Source organism: Aedes albopictus, chromosome 3 (assembly GCF_035046485.1).
Source record: "Aedes albopictus strain Foshan chromosome 3, AalbF5, whole genome shotgun sequence".
NCBI lineage: Eukaryota > Metazoa > Arthropoda > Insecta > Diptera > Culicidae > Aedes > Aedes albopictus.
The window spans coordinates 411,328,960-411,334,513 of NC_085138.1; positions in this window are offsets into that span (position 1 = coordinate 411,328,960).

The following is a 5,554-nucleotide window of genomic DNA, read 5'->3' on the forward strand; positions in this document are numbered from 1 at the left end:
TGTTTTCGTTTCAACTGGGATATTTCCAAAAGCCTCGCGGGATCTGTATCGAAGTGTCACAAGAGATTTCTCTCGGAGTTTCTCCCGGGACTTCCCTCAGAAAATTTCTTCCGGTGATGGTCCTAGGATATCTCTCAGAGTTTTATCTCTGAGTTTACCCTAGAATTTTACTTCTTTTCTTCTGGGTGTGATTCCGGAGAGGCTTCTGGTATTTCTGCAAGAGCTACTGCTGATTTTTCTCATAAGGTTCTTCAGAGCTTGGGCTGCAAAACGGTGAGTCGATAAGGAGAGCGTCCAATATAGCTCTGGTCCTCACAAGTTCCTACCTCATGCTTCCACGGGTCAAGCGATGACAAAGACCGCCAGCTAAGAGTTGTGTGCTTAGCTGGTAGTGCAGCCTGGGCACTGTTGTCCTTCTGACTTCAGCTAGATTGAGGAGGTACGATCCGAGTGTGTTCACCAAGGAGGTGCGGCTCAAACAGCGTCTGTTCTGGCATCCAGCGGCTGAGTAAGAAACGCTGCACCACGCCCAGCTAGATCCAAGGTGGTAGCCCCATCAGCGTGGTCGTCCCAGTGTTGGTTGGGACGTTAAACAGAACTGACACGATGGCCCTCCGGCGAGACAGGAGTGTTGGCGTAGGCCCAATAAGCCACCCGTAAAAATCCCCATTGCGAATAACATAGGAGAAAATACGACTCGATACAATTGGCAAAGACCCACGCGACGAAATAAGGACTACGATTGGAAACTTGGAACATGGAATTGCAAGTCACTAGGTTTCGCAGGATGTGACAGGATAATCTACGACGAACTACATCCCCGCAACTTCGACATCGTGGCGTTGCAGGAACTTTGTTGGACTGGACAGAAGGTGTGGAAAAGCGGGCATCGAGCGGCTACCTTCTACCAAAGCTGTGGCACCACCAATGAACTGGGAACAGGATTTATAGTGTTGGGCAAGATGCGACAACGTGTGATCGGGTGGCAGCCGATCAACGCAAGGATGTGCATGCTGAGAGTTAAGGGCCGTTTCTTCAACTACAGCATCATCAACGTCCACTGCCCACACGAAGGGAGACCCGATGACGAGAAAGAAGCATTCTACGCGCAGTTAGAGCAAACATACGATGGTTGCTCGCCGCGTGACGTGAAAATCGTTGTCGGCGACATGAACGCGCAGGTAGGAAGGGAGGAAATGTACAGACCGGTAATCGGGCGAAACAGCCTGTACACCGTATCGAATGATAACGGCCAGCGGTGCGTAAACTTTGCAGCCTCCCGTGGTATGGTAGTCCGAAGCACCTTCTTCCCCCGCAAAGATATCCACAAAGCCACCTGGAGATCACCCGACCACCAAACAGAAAACCAAATCGACCACGTTCTAATCGACGGTAAATTCTTCTCGGATATAACCAACGTCCGCACATACCGCAGAGCGAATATAGATTCGGATCACTACTTAGTCGCTGTATGCATGCGCTCAAAACTTTCGACAGTTATCACCACGCGTCGAAGTCGAACGCCGCGGCTCAACATCGAGCAACTTCGTAACGTAGAAGTGGCTCAAGACTACGCGCAGTAGTTAGCAGTGGCCCTACCAACGGAAGAGCAGCTTGGCGCAGCTACACTTGAAGATGGCTGGAGGGACATCCGATCCGCCATAGGTAGTACCTCGGCTACAGCACTAGGCTTCGCGACTCCGAATCACAGAAACGACTGGTACGACGGCGAATGTGAACAGTTGAAAAACGAGAAGAATGCAGCATGTGCGAGAATGCTGCAACACCGTACGAGAGCGAATGAGGCACGTTACAAACAGGCGCGGAACAGGCAGAACTCAGTCTTCCGGATGAAGAAGTGCCAGCAGGAAGAACGAGATCGCGAAGCGATGGAAGAGCTGTACCGCGCTAAGGACACACGAAAGTTCTACGAGAAGCTGAACCGCTCGCGCAGAGGCTTTGTGCCACAAGCCGACATGTGCCGAGATAATCACGGGAATATTCTCACGAGCGAGCGTGAGGTGGTCGAGAGGTGGCGGCAGCATTACGATGAGCACCTCAATGGCGACGTTGCAAGTACCGAAGGTGGCGTGGTAACAGATCTAGGAGTATGTGCACAGGACGAAAGACTTCCGGCCCCTGACCTTCAAGAGATCGAGGAGGAGGTTGGCCGGTTGAAAAACAACAAAGTCGCTGGAGCAGATCAACTACCAAGCGAGCTTCTAAAATACGGTGGAGAAGCACTGGTGAGAGCACTACACTGGGTCATTACCAAGATTTGGGAGGAGGAAGTATTACCGAAGGAATGGATGGAAGGTATCGTGTGTCCCATCTACAAAAAAGGCGACAAGTTGGATTGCGGGAACTACCGCGCGATCACACTACTGAGCGCTGCCTACAAAATACTCTCTCAAATTTTATGTCGCCGTCTATCACCGATTGCAAGAGAGTTCGTGGGGCAATATCAGGCTGGATTTATAGGTGAACGCGCTACAACGGACCAGATGTTCGCCATCCGCCAGGTGTTGCAGAAATGCCACGAATACAACGTGCCCACACATCACTTGTTCATCGATTTCAAATCGGCTTATGATACAATCGACCGAGAACAGCTATGGCAGATTATGCACGAATACGGATTCCCGGATAAACTGATACGATTGATCAAGGCGACGATGGATCGAGTGATGTGTGTAGTTCGAGTATCAGGGACACTCTCGAGTCCCTTCGAATCTTGCAGCGGGTTACTACGGCAAGGTGACGGTCTTTCGTGCTTGCTGTTCAACATTGTCTTGGAGGGTGTAATTAGGAGAGCGCGCACTGTTTCCAAAGGCCCAATTTCGTGATCGAAATTGTTTTGGGCATGAAAAATTGATTTTAGAGGTTTGGTGTCTTCGAAGAAGTTGTTTGGTATATCAGAGCCCTTCTTTTGGAAGTATCACTAAAGTGATTAATCCACCTAAAAGTGAGATAGAAATTCGATTTTTTTCATATGTGAAGATAGCGTGTTTAATAAACACTGTTTATGTCTTCAGCAAAGTTGTAGAAAATGTCATTAGGGGTACTCACTAACTATAATTGCTGCGTAAGCCATGATTTTCTGTTTATTTGAAATGTTTCATGATTTTGTTAATGAAAAATCAAAGATTGCCTTGGTGATCACGACGTTTAATCAGTCTAATCAGTTTATGCTGTTAAGTGAATCCCCCTATTATGAGAAAACTTGCCGAACAAACTTTTACTCTATCTGCTCAATTTCTAGAGATATGGGCCATTATTTGTGAATCACCCCTTAAAATCAGTTTTTTTGTTGTAACTTTTTCCAGACATTTTTGGGAATTTTCAAATTTTCTACAAAGTTATTAAATATGACAAAATACGTATTTCTTCTGAATGATCTATGATAGTTTTTGAGATATTTACTAATTTTTTTTTGAAAAGTAGCCTTTTTTACGGTTTTGTAACATTTACAGAAGCATAATGGGGCAAGATTTATCAATTGAATATGAAAGAAGTTTATAATAGGTGTAAATTTTGTTTCAACTCAGGCTGGACACTTGCTTCCTTGACAGTAAAATTAAGCTATGAAATATTTTAGTTCGTAACTGAAATTTTCAAAAAACTCAAAAAGTATTGAAGATAGAACTTTGTCGTCTTTAAAAAAAACATGCATTTTATCATATATAAAGTTTGTAGAACATTTGAAAATTCCTAAAAATGTCTGTAAAAAATTACAATGAAAAACTGATATTTAGGGGTCGTTAACAGAAAATGACCCATATCTTTCAAAACGGAGCAGATAGGACAAAAGTTTGTTGCAAGAAGTTGTTTGATAGACAAGAATCCTTCTTTTGAAAGTAATACTTTTGTGATCAATTCACCTAGTAGTGAGATGGAAATTCAGTGTTTACCATATGTGAATATAGTATACTGATGTCTTCAGGAAAATTGTAGGAAATACAACCCGGGAGCTTCTTGACAGCTGCCGAACAACGTCAGCGTACCTAAAAATTTTGGTCCGGGTGGTACTGCCAGATTCAAAGCGGCAAGCGCTACTTTTGAAAAGGACGAAATCCAAGAATAATACACCGCGCAAAACATATTAAAACAATAAACAGGAACCTTAATGTGTTGTTTTCACTTTTCTGGCGAAGGAGAACGCAAATTAAGTTCGGCATGATGAATTTTGTTTACTAGAATCGAAAATTATATCTATAAAACGGGTAGAGGCAAAATAGTCGACTTTCATAAAAATAATTCGAAATCCATATTTTCTTCTGGTGCGGTTGATAAGCACCTGCAAGCAGGGACGTGCAATTTCGAAAGGAAAACATGACGCACGAAAGCTGTAGCAAATCGTTTCCCATGCGACGGGACTGCTGCGATGCTTCATAACTCACACTGCAACACGCTCGTTCATTACTGCTACTGAAACAAGTGTGTTTGAAAATTGAAATGAAACACTTTGGATTTTCGTTTCAATTGTGGGTCATTGAAAAATTTCAATGTGCCAAAAACACTATTTAAAACAATTTTTCAAATAGTGGTGCACACCAATTGGTGATTTGTTGTTGCATGAAGATAGGCTGACCAGATTTGTCCCGTTTAAATACGGGACACATGCTGGAAACTCAACAAAAAATAAATCAATGTCCGAAAACAGAATTGGATGTTAAAAATAATGCTATTTCAGGCGGAAAGAGCGAATCAATGAGGTAAAAACAAAAACAATGTTCCAGTGGCGAGTATTTGAAAATTAAGTTGTCCCGTTAAATACGGGACGGATGGTCAGCCTACATGAAGAAGAAGAAGAAGAAGAATGATGGTGTTTTGAAAAAATCCTATCCCTACAACACAGGGGAAGTTTTTAAAATGCCTCTATAAAATCTAAAACAAAATCTAATTAAAAACGGTTTGATGTACGGTGTTAGACTTTGGACGGACTACACATTGAACGTATAAATTTAAATTTAACATTTTTTTCTTGATAAGGTACTTAATTTGTAGTCCGTTCAAAGTCTAAAGCCTGGAACACATAGCGTCCGTTCCGTCGAGGTTTGCGTTTTTTTGACAGTTTTCCCATGGGAAATGTGTCAAACTACTGTCACGCACACGCAAACGTATGCATTGTGTGGGGCACTTAACACCGTACATCAAACCGTTTTTAATTAGATTTTGTTTTAGATTTTATAGAAGCATTTTAAAAACTTCCCCTGTGTTGTAGGGATAGGATTTTTTCAAAACACCATCATTCTTCTTCTTCTTCTTCATGCAACAACAAATCACCAATAGAATGATAATTATGTTTTATGAAAAAGGAACACAAGTTCGACCGCTTAAATCCAATTAACCGGCGCCCGTAACCATTGAGAGACTAACGCGCAAGAGTGAGGCACTACTGCTCTGCCGAATGAAGCACAAGCAACGCGACCCCGAAGAGAGACTACCGAGTGCTACACTGAAATAATTCTAAGAGCCTATTTTATCAGACACCACACATAAATTGTACCCCTAGTCTGACACGTTCACTTCAAATGAATCGTTATACGTATCA